Below are 15877 nucleotides of genomic sequence, written 5' to 3'. Positions count from 1 at the left end.
TCTTGGGGATGCTCCGTGTCCCCTCTTCTTGGACTCTATCAAGCACGCCCTTCTCCGCTACAGCCTGCCGGCCCTGAATCAACTGTCTTCTACAAATTTGAAGGTCATAGATTCAGTGCTGGCGAGAGCTCTACGCGTGTGCCTGGGTCTTCCCAAATGCACGTCGACAATTGGAACACTTCGGGAAGCTCGGTGCCTCTCTGCGTCAGTGCTTCAACGTCAAGAGTGCCTTCGAACGTCACTACGCCACGGCACTCGGTGCCATGCGCATCATCTGGCAGCCACCACTGCATCCCATGTAAAAGACTCGCTTCCAGCAAATTTCCAGCGACCTGTGAATCCAGCATTGACACTGTGGTTACTTGCACCATGGAATATAATAACGACAATTCCCGGAATAAGCAAAAAGTCGTCCATGCCCGCACCTGCACTGAAGTTTTTCACACTTGAGTATTTATTTACCGCATACGCAAGCCACACCCACGTTTATGCGGATGGCTCAGTGACCGAAGAATCATCTGCCATTGGCGTGTGGATTCCGTCGGTCCAGTGCACAATCAGGAAAAAACTGAGCCATAAAACATCATCCACCGCTACTGAGCTAGCGGCTGTAAGGGCTCCCTTCATTTCATTGGTGCACATCAAGCTCGACTATGGGTGATCTTCTTAGACTCACGGGGTGCTCTGCAAGCTCTAAGAAGGCTGTCCAACCACTGCAGTCAGCTTGTGTGTGAAATCAGTGAAATCCACACAGCGGTAGTGCACGCGGGCCATTACATCGTGCTTCAATGGCTTCGTGGTCATTCGGGAATAGAAAGAAATATAATATCTGATGCAGCCACCAGCGCTGGCCACTCTCTGCGCAACACGACACAGCTTCCTTTCTCTCGAGAGGATGGTTGTGCCCGTATCTATCGAACTGGTTGGAGAGAGCAAATGTTGAAGTGGCAGCACCCTCGCAGCGGATATCCACCTCTACATGGAATTGACCCTTTCTGTAAATTTCGTGTTCCACCCGACCTAAGCAAAGCGTCTGAAGGTGTACTGCATCGTTTGCGTCTCAACGTGGCTTACACCCGAAGCTTCAAGTTCAAAATAGGGTGGGAGGATTCACCACTGTGCCCCACGTGCGCTGTGCGCGAGACTGCGGAGCACTTGTTGTGTATATGCCCGCGATTTTCCCCTGCGCGAGTTACAGCGGCGAGCTGCCTGTCTCGTGTTCGACGCGGAGCAAGCCTTCAGTTGTGTCACTTTCTTGGACCCTGGGACAACAAAAATGACTCATATTTAGGGACAAAAATTCTTCTGCGTTTTTTGCGAGATTCAGGACTAGACAAAACTTTGTAATTCTTCCACTGTGCGCATGGCTACGTCTGTACGCCTTTGCGTCGTCGTGTGCTCTTTGACTGCTTTTTCTTGTTAGGCGCTCTGCGCTTCCTGGGCTCCATTCGCTCAATTTTTATCTCTTTTCCTTAACTTTATTTCGAGTTTTTTCCTTCCACTACATTGCGTGCCATTTTTATTGAACTTTTTTTTTCTCTCTATTGCTGCTTTCCCGATCTCTCACATTCACTTAATTCACTGCATTGTAATCATCCCCATCTGGCGTAGCAAGCACTGCCGCTAGCAGAGCTGACCTCTCCAGCCCACATTAAAGAGTTCTCTCTCTCTCTCTCTCTCTCTCTCTCTCTCTCGTTGGTGGTCTCTGCTTGTTCATTCGAATTGTCGTAACATGCAATAGACTATTGGCAAAGTTGCGCCACGCCTGATAAGAATTTGTTATTAGACTTTTGGCGGCCCTTTGGCTAAGCGCACGTGCTATCGCCTCTTCCTCAGCTTGGAAGGGGCTGTGTTCGGGGGTTGAGATGCTACATCTGTGGAAGGCTGCAGAACGGTAGCACGAAGAAAGAGAAGGTATCGGAGAAAGCTATCGGGTGTCTTTCGCATCCAACCAATTGATCGTTCCTTTTTTTTCTCTTTCAGTTTAGTTGCTTCCTAGTCTTACCTTATATATATACACATTTTGAGAACCTTTTGGTGAATATAAGACATGGATTAGGCAATTAGTTTTTAACTTTATTGCGAGATGTAAATCTTACGCAAGAGATAACCTAAGAGCGTAATACGTACATAAAAAAGGCATTTTATAGCATTCAGGTGGTCGACACATAACTTTCCGGCTATTTTGTGCGTAACTAAATTTCCTGATTGGTCGAGAAAGAGAACGCTGCAAAATTTAGAAATGCAAAGGTCCCCAAATATATCATGTTTGGTCCAACCCTCTAATCCGCCTTAACTGACCCGCTAATTCCTCTAATCCATATAATTCAACACCGCAGTCCCACTAATTCACATTAGTTCATTCACTCATCTCACTAAACCACCCTAGTCTACCCACTAATCCACGTTAATCGACTTAAATCCATGCATCGAAATGCTATCGCATTTACTTTAAAAGTGAAGATGAGAAGGCCCTTATTTTTTTTTCAATTCTTATGTTCTCCTAGGGCAGTAACCAAAGTACACAACGGCACTGTACAAGAAAAAGTGATGGTGACGTAGAGAACTTTGAGTGTTTGTGTCTCAGTGCTGTTTTTATATAAGTGTCCACTCAAACTAAAATAAGTATAAGATACGGATTTATTGTTCATGGGGTCCCTGAAGGCCTTCACAAGCGGACACGGATGCATTCGAATAACCAACGTGAAAACTTCACACGATTTTAAACACACTGCAGATAGAAACCATAAAGAATACCCCATGATATGTTGCCACGGAATATGTGCTCTAACTTAAGTTATTGTAAATGCAAAAAGATAATTTGGGGAGATGGGCAATACCTAAAGCAAACTAATAGTGTATACGGACTATACATTAAATTTAGGGTAATAATAAGATGAGAACCTTGTGGGCCTTGGGAACTGCAGACTATGCAAAATATTGCATGGTGGCGTCTGGCGAATGGTAAAAATATCTTCGGATGCAAGGTAGGGTTCCGGGATGGAAAACTAGAAATCACCGTATGAGGCCCCGGAACCGGTTCGGAACGGTTCCTTCAATTCGTTCCGGTTCGGGTTCAGTTCCAAAATGGCGGAAAAAATATGGTTCCGGTTCAGTTCCGGTTCCGGGTAAAAATTCGGGTTCGGTTCCGGTTTTCGGTTCGGTTTCGGTTTTGGTTCGACACCCTGATTGTCACGAAGCCAAGGACGACGCAGTTGTTTGGAAAAGAAACAAGTTTATTGGAGCGAACTTGTGCTCCCCTAACAACTGAAAAGAATACAGAGGCGGCGAGGCAGCGGTCAACAAAGTGACGTACGTGCGTCGGCGAGCGTCGCAGAATCGAATGCCCCGGCGTCTGCTCTGCAGGCTTTTTATCTTTCGGCGCGCGTGGTTCTGGAACCGTCGATTCGCATCGAGAACATTGTAGATGCAAGAAGATTATGCCGGGCTGTTCACGTAAATCGGAATGCTCTCCCTATCACAACAGATAACACATGCGGCACAGAAAGAAGGAATGGAACACGCGCTTCCCTTGGCACGGAGATATCAGACCGGCGCAGCCGGGCGGTAAAAGCAAAACACAAATAAACAAACCCAATGTATGGTTCGCGGCATTACCCCCCCCTCTAAGAGTGCATCGACCCGATGCTAACATAAGCGACAGTCCGAACATAAAAATAAAAGTTCGTCATCGTCCGTAGAAAGGTTTTAAGCGAACCACGTGGACGACTTCGGGCCGCGTACGTCGTCGTGATGTGCCGGAGTCACCATCGGGGATCACTTCGTAGGTAAGTTGGCCAACACGTCGCAGAATCTGGTAGGGTCCGAAATACCGTCGCAGAAGTTTCTCACTCAGTCCGCGTCGTCGGATGGGAGTCCAAACCCACACACGATCCCCTGGTTGGTACTCGGCGTCTCGGCGTCGGAGGTTGTAGCGGCCGGCATCCACCAGCTGCTGGTTCCTTATACGAACTCGAGCGAGCTGGCGGGCCTCCTCCGCACGTTGAAGGTATCCTTGGACGTCGGCGTTGAGGTCGTCGTCTTCTAGATGCGGAAGCATGGCGTCGAGCATCGTAGTCGGTCGTCTTCCGTAGACAAGCTCGAACGGTGTCATCTGCGTAGTTTCCTGCGTCGCTGTATTGTACGCAAACGTGACATACGGGAGGACTTCGTCCCAAGTCTTATGTTCAACGTCGACGTACATGGACAGCATATCCGCAATCGTCTTGTTCAGACGTTCCGTTAGTCCGTTCGTTTGGGGGTGGTACGCCGTCGTTCTTCGGTGATCCGTGTGTCTGGAGCGTAAGATTCCTTGCATCAGCTCCGCGGTAAAGGCCGTTCCGCGGTCCGTGATTAGGACCTCAGGTGCTCCATGTCGCAGAATAACTTGGTTTATAAAGAACTTGGCGACTTCTTGTGCAGTACCCCGCGGAAGAGCGGCGGTCTCTGCATAGCGCGTCATGTAGTCTGTCGCTACGACAATCCACTTGTTCTGCGATCGTGACGTCGGGAACGGGCCTAGGAGGTCCATTCCAATCTGTTGAAAGGGCCTCGACGGGACGGTGATCGGTTGCAGAAGTCCGGCGGGTCTTGTCGGCGGCGTTTTTCGTCGCTGGCAGTCCCGGCAACTCCGAACGTAGTGGGTGACGTCGGATGTAAGGCGGGGCCAGAAGTACTTCGCCTTAATTTTTGCAATACTGCGAGCTGTGCCGAGATGTCCGGAAGACGGGTCGTCGTGGGACGCTTCCAAAATTTCGTCACGAAGGTCTGCGGGGATGACAAGTAGATAATTCGTTCTTGTTCCGGGGCTGAAATTCTTCTTCACGAGGACGGAGTTTTTAAGGCTGAATGCTGGTAAGTTACGCTTGAACGCTCTAGGCACGGCGACGTTTCGTCCTTCGAGGTAGTCGATCATTACGCGCAAGTCGGGGTCGGCACGCTGCTGGGCGGCTAGGTCGCTCTCCGTAACAACCCCGAAGAACGCGCTGTCTTCATCGGAGTCTTGTGGTGGCGGGTCGACAGGGGCGCGGGACAGGCAGTCGGCGTCGGAGTGTTTCCTCCCGGATTTGTAGACGATTGTAACGTCGAACTTTTGCAGGCGCAGACTCCACCGCCCAAGACGGCCAGAGGGGTCCTTCAAATTGGCGAGCCAACACAGCGCATGGTGGTCTGTTACAACTTTGAACGGTCTGCCATACACGTATGGGCGAAATTTTGAAATGGCCCATATAATAGCCAAGCACTCTTTTTCGGAGGCAGAGTAGTTTTTCTCCTCCTTCGACAGACCACGGCTGGCATAGGCGATTACGTTTTCGCACCCGCTTTGTTTTTGGACAAGGACGGCACCCAAGCCTATATCACTGGCGTCCGTGTGTATTTCCGTGTCGGCGTTTTCGTCGAAATGAGCGAGCACGGGCGGGCTTTGCAGATGTTTTTGCAGCTCGCAGAATGCCTTTTCTTGGTCGTCTTCCCAGCTGAAAGGGGCGCTGTCTTTCGTCAAGCGCGTGAGCGGCTCTGCAATGCGTGCGAAGTTTGCGACGAAGCGCCGGTAGTATGCGCACAGTCCAAGAAACCTGCGCACGCCCTTCTTATCTTTCGGCCTTGGGAAGTTCGCTATGGCTGAAGTTTTCAACGGGTCAGGCAGGACTCCCGCGGCGTTGACGACATGGCCCAAAAACTTCAGTTCCTCGTACGCGAAGCGGCACTTTTCAGGCTTCAGCGTTAACCCCGACGTACTGATGGCCTCGAGTACAGACTGCAACCTTGCGAGGTGTTCGTCGAAGGTCCTAGAGAATACCACAACGTCGTCGAGGTATACGAGGCAGGTGTGCCACTTCAGGCCAGCTAGCACAGTGTCCATGACTCTTTGGAACGTTGCTGGTGCCGTGCATAGCCCAAACGGCATCACCTTGAACTCGTATAGGCCATCCGGGGTTATGAATGCAGTCTTCTCTCGATCTCTCTCTCCACTTCAATTTGCCAGTAGCCTGTCTTCAGATCCATCGATGAGAAGTACCTCGCATGGCAGAGGTGGTCGAGGGCGTCGTCGATTCGTGGCAGGGGGTACACGTCCTTTTTGGTGATCTTGTTCAATCGCCGGTAGTCAACGCAGAACCTGAGTGTGCCGTCTTTTTTCTTCACGAGTACGACCGGCGCAGCCCACGGACTTTTTGATGGCTGTATAATGTCGCCGTTGAGCATGTCGTCGACTTGAGTCCGGATGGCTTCACGCTCGTGTGAAGAGACGCGGTACGGTGACTGTCGGGTAGGTCGTGCTCCATCCTCGGTTATTATCCGGTGCTTCGCCAGAGGTGTTTGACGTAACTTTGAGTTCGACGAAAAACACTCGCTGTAGTGACGCAGCAAAGCCAATAACTTGTTCCTTTCATCTTGCGGTAGCGCCGGATTCACGTCGAAGGGGTGCGGAAGCTTGAAGGTATCGTCGGGTGCGCGTTCAAAGTCGGCGACTGCTAACACGTCACTTGCTTGTTGCATTTCTTCGACGAACGCAATTGCAGCGCCCTTGTTTAAATGCTGGTACTCCTCGGTGAAATTGGTGACCAAAACGTGGGCTTTGCGCTGCTTAAACCGTGCAATGCCTCTTGCGACAGACACACCGCGGTCAAGAAGCAACCTTTGGTCACTCTCCACGATAGCGTCGACGTCGGGAGCAGCACCTTCACAGTGGACGGTGATCATCAAGCTTGCGCGGGGTGGCAGGGTGACGTGATCATCGGCGATCCTTACAGCTGCACGGTGTTCGGGGTTCGATTCCGGCGTCATGGAGTGGTCACAGGAAAAAGTTATCGACTTCGTCTGCAGATCGATTATTGCGCCGTTTTCCGTCAAAAAGTCCATTCCGAGAATTACGTCGCGGGAGCAGTTGGGCAAAACGACGAACACCGCAGGGTACGTCGTGCCGTCTATGGTGACGCGCGATGTGCACGTTCCACTTGGCGTCACGAGGTGGCCTCCTGCTGTGCGTATGTGCGGACCATCCCATCTGGTCATAACTTTCTTCAGTTTAGACGCAAATGGTCCGCTCATTACCGAATAGTCAGCTCCCGTGTCTACGAGGGCGACTACGTCAAAGCCGTCGATGGACACCTTGACGTCAGACGCAGTCTTCCTCGAGTTCCGGGTTCGTCGGGGCGTCGTATCTGGGCTTGTGCGTGTTGGCGGTCGGGCACTGTGCGTCGTCGTTGTCGTCGTCTTCTCAGCGGACGTCTCGGTCAGGTCGGGTACGCGTCGCGGCGTATAGCTGTCGTCGTGTTCGGGAGTCTCGTCAGGGTTAGGTCGGGTCGTCTTGATGAGGGCATGTCGTGAATCATTGTCTTCACCGCGTCCTTGCGTCGTTGGAGGGTTTCCAGTTTTTCGCCGTAGAGCAACTTCACCTCCAGAAGTTGCTGCTTTTAGTTTCCCCCGCGTGGGCTGGGGGACCTTCCACGGGCGAAGTCAGCGTTGCTACGGCGGTTCGGCGATTGGTATGGGTAGGGCGACGGCGAACGGTTGAAACGGGCTGGTCGACGGCTGGTGTTGGACAGGTACTCTTCGATCTCCGATGGGCGCTGGCCAGTTCGGGGGCGGGGTGCGTCGACGGAGAACCCTCGCAAACCGAGCCTCCTGTAGGGGCAGCGACGGTAGACATGGTCGGCCTCTCCGCAGTGGTAGCACAGCGGACGGTTGTCGGACGTTCGCCACACGTCGGTCTTCCTTGGAGCAGGGGGTTGCGCCGCAGGTGGTCGGGCCGGCGAGAGGGGACGACGGTACGGAGCCTCGTGACGATAGGGTGCAGGTGGGCGAGGGCGATGTACAGCAGCTGCGTAGGTCATGGCTTGCGGCTCGCGAGGTGCTACTGGCGTCGTTGAAGTTCCCAGCGCTTGCTGCACTTCTTCTCTAATGACGTCGGTAAGAGAAGCGACTTGTGGTTGCGGCGGCGTCGGGAGCAGTTTCCGCAGCTCCTCCCTCACTATTTCGCGGATAGTCTCGCGTAGGCTGTCAGCCGGGATCCGCGTGCTGCCAAAGTCGTTCGCATTGGCCGCGCCAACAAAGTTGCGGTCATACTGCTTAGCACGCATCTCGAGGGCTTTCTCAATGGTGCTGGCTTTGGTAACGAATTCGGCGACGGTTTTGGGCGGATTTCGGACAAGTCCGGCAAACAGTTCCTCCTTCACTCCGCGCATTAAGAACCGCAACTTCTTTTCTTCCGTCATTTCGGGATCCGCGCGGCGAAATAGCTGCTTCATCTCCTCAACGAAGATCAAGACGCCTTCATTGGGGTGTTGCGTGCGCGTTTCCAACAAAAGGGCGGCTCTTTCTTTCCGCACGACGGTAGTGAAGGTCTTAGTGAACTCGCTTTTGAACTGAGCCCAGTTTGTCAAGGAGCTCTCGTGGTTCTCGAACCAAGTGCGAGCCGAATCTTCCAAGTAAAAGAAAACATGCCGGAACGTTTCTGCGTCGTCCCACCTGTTGAATTTCCGGACGCGCTCCAGTTTCTCCAACCATTCTTCTGGGTCTTCTGCGGGGGCTCCTCGGAATGATGGCGGTTCCCGTGGCTGCTGCAGAACGACAGGAGGATTGGCTTGGTTGAGCATGGTGCTGGTTGCGACGTCTTTCTTCTTCGTCTTCTCCGGTAGTAGACCGAACTCAGGTGGTAAATCTTGCACGCGGAGGCTGGCTCTTGTTGGACTGGCTTGGCGGCTTCCAGAGGTTGTAGTGGGCATGAAGGGTGCGTACCCCGCACCTCCACCAGATGTCACGAAGCCAAGGACGACGCAGTTGTTTGGAAAAGAAACAAGTTTATTGGAGCGAACTTGTGCTCCCCTAACAACTGAAAAGAATACAGAGGCGGCGAGGCAGCGGTCAACAAAGTGACGTGCGTGCGTCGGCGAGCGTCGCAGAATCGAATGCCCCGGCGTCTGCTCTGCAGGCTTTTTATCTTTCGGCGCGCGTGGTTCTGGAACCGTCGATTCGCATCGAGAACATTGTAGATGCAAGAAGATTATACCGGGCTGTTCACGTAAATCGGAATGCTCTCCCAATCACAACAGATAACACATGCGGCACAGAAAGAAGGAATGGAACACGCGCTTCCCTTGGCACGGAGATATCAGACCGGCGCAGCCGGGCGGTAAAAGCAAAACACAAATAAACAAACCCAATGTATGGTTCGCGGCAATATTTTGACTACGCGCTTGTTCACAAAGGCTGGGAATCTGATCGAAATCGAAAGTGACACAAATACCACTGTCTGCTCTAGAGATGCCTGCTTGTTTTGCAATGCTTACAAATGTGGAGTTTGTAGGATTTTTACACGCATGTGTTAAGCCGCAAGATACACTTACATTACACATACATTTTTTTACTGTACAGCTTATTATCAGAAAATGGACTTACACAGGCTCCACGAGTTAAGTTTCGGAAATAACGCGTTCTGGTGGAACCCATAGCGCGAAAAGATGTACGAGGTGGCGGTACCAGCCTTTGCGATTTCACCACTTTATGCGCTATTTGTTAACTGCCCGATACCTCCAGTGCTGTGTGTGTAGGATTGGAACTCCGATCAGCCTATATAAATCAACTCGCTTTCGCACTTTCGTGTCCTTTCAAGACTTGTTATTTACCGGGCTATGTAAACACTTGAAGGCTTTGTAGCCTACTCGCTGTGCTTTAAGGCATGTGATCACCTGACTCCGCAGTGGCGCCGTTCGCCAATTTCTTTTTCTCTTTAGAGCACAAATTTTTTCTAGTTCTGACTGCAGATTAAACAATTTTCATACATATTCGGCCATGGTTAGAATAATGGCCAAATACGCCATGTTTTTCGTCGATGTCGTATATTTTTAACACCATTGAAGTGGAGTTGTATATATTCGCATAAACGACGTGAACAATATACCCCCACCCCCACGTTTTAAATTGTACAGTTTTTAGTTTTCGACACAAGTGCGTATTCAGTGTGATAGCAATTGATGGAGTAGAAAGCTACTTCGCAATTACCGATGAGCCTTTGTAGAAGTCAACGTAACTGATGCTCCGCTTTTTCTTGTCTTTTTAACCTTAGATAGAATCGGTCACAAAAAAGTGTCACAAAATACCCAAAGCTCTGTTTTCTAGTAAACAGAAACTACGTATACACACTCGTTATCGTTGTCACATTGTAGCTTCGTTGTCCGGAAGAAGGGCCTATAGCAACAATGAATGCCAAGCACCGGCGTTTTCTTGAGTACTTGCGGTAGAAGAGGGTCGTTAATGTATATCCGGTCACCCTGAAAGAATGCAAAACAGATAGCATCACGTGATGTGGTGATTTATTGTGGTTAGCGCAGTATAAATGATTTTGGCACGCGCTCTCTCACTAACTGCCGCGCAGGGTTCAACGCATGGCGAATGAACCGTTCCGCATTTGGAAAGGCATGGCGGCTATATTACTCGATGATCAGCACCCACCTTTATGCAAAGGGATGCTCGAGACTTGCAAATGGCAAAAACACTGCGAACACGAAATATTTGATTTCCTGATTAGGCATTTCTCCGTCATAAACATGACATCAAGGAACGGATCCTCACTGATTTCACTGGTAGTTCTGCGTCACCAAATTCATTTTCTAGTTTTAGACGAGTATTTCGCCTCGTTATTTGGCATTCTGTCGAGTTCATGCAACTGTTTCCATCGTCATGTGCAGATGTGTTGGGTTTTGCTGTCGCGGTGGTGGAAGTATGAATCTTCCCCCTCTTGGAATGCTATCTCCTGTACCCGTTCTCCTAATTCGAAATAAGAAGTCCACAAAACAATCCGTTCCCACATACCTGGATTTTCCAGCTGCTACATAAGGCTTTTAAACCACCACCTACAGTGCTCTGTTTTCTCTGAATTAATAACAAGAGTGAATACATTGCTTTACGAGAACCTTAAGCAATTTCATTAGGAACCGCTCCCTTACGGATGGGTATACGTGAAGACCCTCAAAATAAAACAGATTGAAATGGTGCCCATGCACGTTGTCGCAAAGTTTGTTAGTGTGAACTGCTCAGTGATAGAAATATGATTAGGCGACTGGTGTCCTTTTAAAGCCGTCATTTTGTAGTTTTGGGTGGAAAAAGATATCCTCAATATAGCTGATCTGCACATTGGACACTTACAGTCTGCATTTGAAGCCCCTATGTGCTTCTCGAGACGGGATTATTGAGGGAAAAATAAGATGCCAGGCACCGGTAAGAAGCAAAACCGAAAACACGTATCATTGCCCTGGAAACGAGTGTTTACGTATAAGTTGGCCGGAAATCTGTCTTTTGTTATTGCTTTGCCTATTTCCGGTGGCCAGCGCCACTTACCTCTACGCCCGGCTATGATCCGCCTCACAGCAAGGCACCCCTACTTTGATGGAAGCGTCAAGCCACAACCATACATCTTCCTTGAGAACAAAGCATTCCTGAAGACTGGCTAACTAAATATTAAGACATTTCACGTTCATTGACAACGCTGTTGATACTGCCGTAGCTGCCGTAGTACATTGCTGGCCCCGGCTGTCTGATAATGGCGTCTGTGTTTTATTACGATTTCGAAAAAATCTGAGATAATATTGTACTTGTTTGAATTCTCGGTTGTTGTCTGCATTGGTTTCTCTTGATGGTACTTCTTACGCTGTTTTTGTGTAATGACGTGCGTAATTTCAGCAATAATGGCGGTATTCTGGAAATAAATAAATAAATAAATAAATAAATAAATAAATAAATAAATAAATAAATAAATAAATAAATAAATTCTAGGTACGGACACAATTTCCAAATAGCCGGTGACAGAATGCCGCGACAAGATTCGCCCACTTCCCACACCCCATCTGATTGGTTAGGCCACTCTTTGTTGCCTACAGTTTGCCCGCTTATTTCGGAGGCAAAGTTTTGAGGCAGTGTTAACTGTGAGCAATAAAGGAGTGTTCGAAGAATCGAACCGCTGAAAAACTCAACAGCGGGCAAAAATTTCTAATGTTTTTGAAATATCACGTACTCCACCACCGGTCAGGCTAAAAGCCAAATCACCGTTGAAGGCTACGAATCAAATGAAAACCCGTTGGTATCACTAACACCCGCTCAAATGTCGACAGACAGACCTTATAGCTATTCCTGGCCCCAGAAAAATGGCTGATGAATCAGGTAACGAAGCCTCGCCAGCCTGCTCAGGAACACAACGCCGCAGTCGCTGAGCTATGGTTAAAAATGCGTAAATACATTTTCTTGGAATCACAACAGTTTTTTTAGTACGCAAACACTGGGTGGATAAAGCACAAAAAACGTCGTGCGCATCCATTCAAGCCGTTGAGCAGTTTCAAGCCATTGTTATACCCTGATACCGTTATTATACCCTTATAGCCTTACACCAATGTATCATTAATATACCCTTTAGCACATACAAGAAGAGGTGTATTGGGAGACATTTTATTAAGCCAATAATCAATTGACTTTCCCTCGGTCCAAGAGTTCAATCAATCAAAAAATTAGAGTGCAATTAATTGAAAGGTCTACCACAAGAAATAAGCATGCGCACTCTGAAGCGCGTGTGCATACCTTGATTCCGGGCACCGCGTTACAGAACGCCTTACAAGTAAGAAATATGCTGAGTCACATGCACACACGTCATAAACAACACTAAGGTAACTTTGGTTACGTTTATAGAATCCACTGAACTAAATGGGGATTGACTACCAATCCGAAAAATATGCATCAGGTCGTCGTACAGTGTTTTGCTAAAGATTTTAGGACTCTTGAACTTCTGAAAAATTTGGCCCAAAAATTTAATGTCAATTACGTCACTGGGGGGAGAATAACAGAAACGGTAGTTTTATATTTCGGGGCTTCAACAAATATTACGATTTAATGTAACGTGGAAACAGGTTTTGTTTACCTTGGTGAACGTGAGATTTGGAAAATACATCGAGCAGTCAAATCTTTCCATCTTGCTAACATGAGGGGCAATGCTGGGATCGAAAAGGTCCATTTTTGGTATCTTGCATGACGGCGTGTCGATAATGAACTGCTCGTACGTGAGTTCCGCTTGCGATGAAGTGGGTTCATCGATTGACATTGAAGGTTGCTTTGTCAGTGAGCGCGAGAGCACTGTTTCGTACGTAGCCTTGTTGACATCACCTCGGCCGCCGCGTCTCAGAAGTGGAACTATGTCCATCTGCATCCCATTTGCCAAGTCCTGCACCGCTGGTATAAGCCGACCATGACGTCCAGAGAGCACGAGCAAGCAGAGAGCAAAAACAGCTGCGAGTATAATAGTGGCCTTAACTGAAATTATAGAGAGAATGAGAAAAATAATCAGCAAGCCATCATTTTGAGAGTATGGGCGTTTTGTTACGCACAAGCAGCAAGGACAACCACCAAAAAGGCTCGATTAAAATGGGAACTCAAATCGGCCAAGAAAATCAAAAGCGCAATGATAGCAGGGACCATAGAAGCTGAAGACCAACAACGCCTATTCTCTGGTCAGCTTGGTGCATTTTTCTGGGTTGTGGCTTCAGAAGTGAGTACTGCTTTTGTGTCTCGCTCCCTCCCTCCCTCCCTCCCTCCCTCCCTCCCACAATCACTCACTCACTCACTCACTCACTCACTCACTCACTCACTCACTCACTCACTCACTCACTCACTCACTCACTCACTCACTCACTCACTCACTCACTCATTTACGCACATTTCATGTCGATCGATCGATCAATCAATCATTGACTCACTAACTGAATTTGGCTACACATTTCACATGAGCAACTGGATTTTGTTTTCCTAACCCTTTCTGATCGTTCTTTGTCAACACTTTCTTTAGCAAAAGCCTGCTTTATTGAGGCCGATGAAATTAAATTGACACTGTAAGATTTTTCTCTGTCTGTGCGTGGCCAGTCTTAAAAGAGTCCTGAGGCCAAAAGAGATTCAGAACGATCGCACACTGGTACACATACCTTTGGACGACAAAGCGCGCGGACAGGCCGAGCGTGTGGAAAAGCGGTGTTGAGTCAGTGGCGGCATCACGCGGTCTCACCAATGAATGCAACATAGATGGACGACGTGTTTCTATCGCGGTGCAGGTGCAGCAGAACTGTCTTGACGACCACGGCAGAGACAACGTGGGCTGACGTTCTCCAAGTTGCCGAAGTTGCGCGGATCAGCAGCCGGTGGCGGCCTCAGCGAGGGGGCGAGGAACCCGAGCCGGCGAGCGCTCTGCGCGAAGGAGATAGTGACACTCCTTTCGGCCCTGCACTGAGTAGTGCGGGGAGCCGTGGCGGCCTGGTATCTGGACACGGAGGAAATGCTAGGCGGAGGCAAGAATCGGTTAGCGGATGTCGGGACGCGCGGCCACTCCGTCATGCTAATAGGAAAGAGGAAAGCACTAGAAGAGACTGTCTGTGAAGTTTTCAAACCTTGAGCGCGCAGTAACAAAACCTCCACAGTGACGGGCCAGTATAAGATGCTATGCACAGCTCGGCGTACACAATTGCTGTATAGAGGCTTTCTAATCATTTTTAAAACTCCCGAACGCATGGAAAATCACACGGTGTGCTGCGCCACGGTAAAATATGCTGGTTATTTCAGAATGGTGCTTGCTTGCAGCACTCGCGTGTATGTGACGAATTAATAAAAAAAATACACTAAAATTCAAAACAGTGATGGAATTATTCAGGCTATCATATACCGCTCGACAGTCACAATGATTTGATCGACATGAAGGCCTGCAATATAATTCTACCCGCGCAGGAAAAGACGAAACTGATTTTTAAATTAAAATAACTCTTTTTTTTTTGTTATTGCAGGAAGTTTGTTATTGGAGGCTGGTAAAGGCGCTATATATAAGCCGGTGTAATCAGTTCCTTTAAAGAGTCTTCTTTCGCATTTAAACTTTTGCGAACGCGTGGAAAGTCACGCAGTACGCCACGGTAAAATGGGCTGTCAACTTCGAAATCACGCTTTCTTCTATCATTCGCGTTAATGTCGCGAATAAATTAAAAATGTATATATAGATAGTAAAATAGAGATGGCTAATTCAAACCTTAAGGCTATTGCGTACTGGTCGACAGTTGTTTGATAGGCACGAAGATATCTAATAAAATGCTTCACTTGCAAGGAAAGAGCGGTTTTTGAATGATTTATAACTCTGTTTGTTGTTGTAAGTAGTTTAGCAGGCTTTGCACGCTGGAAAAGGCACCCGACACTTGGCTCATACTTAAATGCTACGTAGGTCATTGGGAGTTTTTATACGAACCCAGCATTTTGCGTCGTTTTGGCGACTACAGGAAGGAACCTTGAACACCGCCCTTCTGTTGCCGATGCCTCAAGGAGCATTGAAAAACATGTCACATTTTCTGTTACGACCCCACGCCACCAAGGGCTTTTTACTGATCACTTTTGCCCTGGCGGAACCAATTGCATTCATTGCGCTCCTGAAAGTGAAAGTTTTGCGTTTCTCTAGAATTTTTTTATGCGACGATGACACCAGTAACATTCACAACCAGCACCATCCTCCACATTGTCATCCTTATTGTATGGAACCCCTGATTTAACCAACAGCTTTCCGGTGTCATCTTACTGGTTGGCTGGGCGAATTGCAGTAAACTTGGACCTCGTTACGAGTTTCACAGTCAAAACCATTTTGAACAGGTCACTTTAAACGAAAACAATTTCGTTCAAATATCATTCAAAAAATGTCGTTCAATAATCGAGGAGTACTACTAATAGCTGACGCAAAAAAGATTTTAGTTGAATTGTATGCCTCCACAGAAATTCACGTTATCAAAAGATAAGGAGCTGCATTAACTTTCTTTTGTCCTATAATCTTCATGCAAAGGCACATAGTTAGCTGGTGTATATATATATATATATATATATA

The 15877-nt window shown here is 48.4% G+C and overlaps 1 pseudogene across 1 annotated transcript in view; it reads right to left on the bottom strand.

Annotated features, from left to right (window-relative positions):
* The window catches only part of LOC144173442 (uncharacterized), a 36568-nt pseudogene extending 22434 nt beyond the window's left edge, over positions 1–14134 (bottom strand). The window contains exons 1-3 of the transcript XR_013323272.1: positions 13956–14134; positions 12902–13290; positions 10141–10268 (exon numbers count right to left, since the gene is read on the bottom strand). The product of XR_013323272.1 is annotated as an uncharacterized LOC144173442 (transcript). The remainder of the gene's footprint in view (positions 1–10140; positions 10269–12901; positions 13291–13955) is intronic.
* Between the last annotated feature and the right edge of the window lie 1743 nt (positions 14135–15877).

This window comes from Haemaphysalis longicornis, unplaced genomic scaffold (genome assembly GCF_048455015.1).
Source record: "Haemaphysalis longicornis isolate Haplotype H1 unplaced genomic scaffold, Haemaphysalis longicornis Haplotype H1 scaffold_3, whole genome shotgun sequence".
NCBI lineage: Eukaryota > Metazoa > Arthropoda > Arachnida > Ixodida > Ixodidae > Haemaphysalis > Haemaphysalis longicornis.
This window is presented reverse-complemented; position numbering and strand designations above follow the sequence as displayed.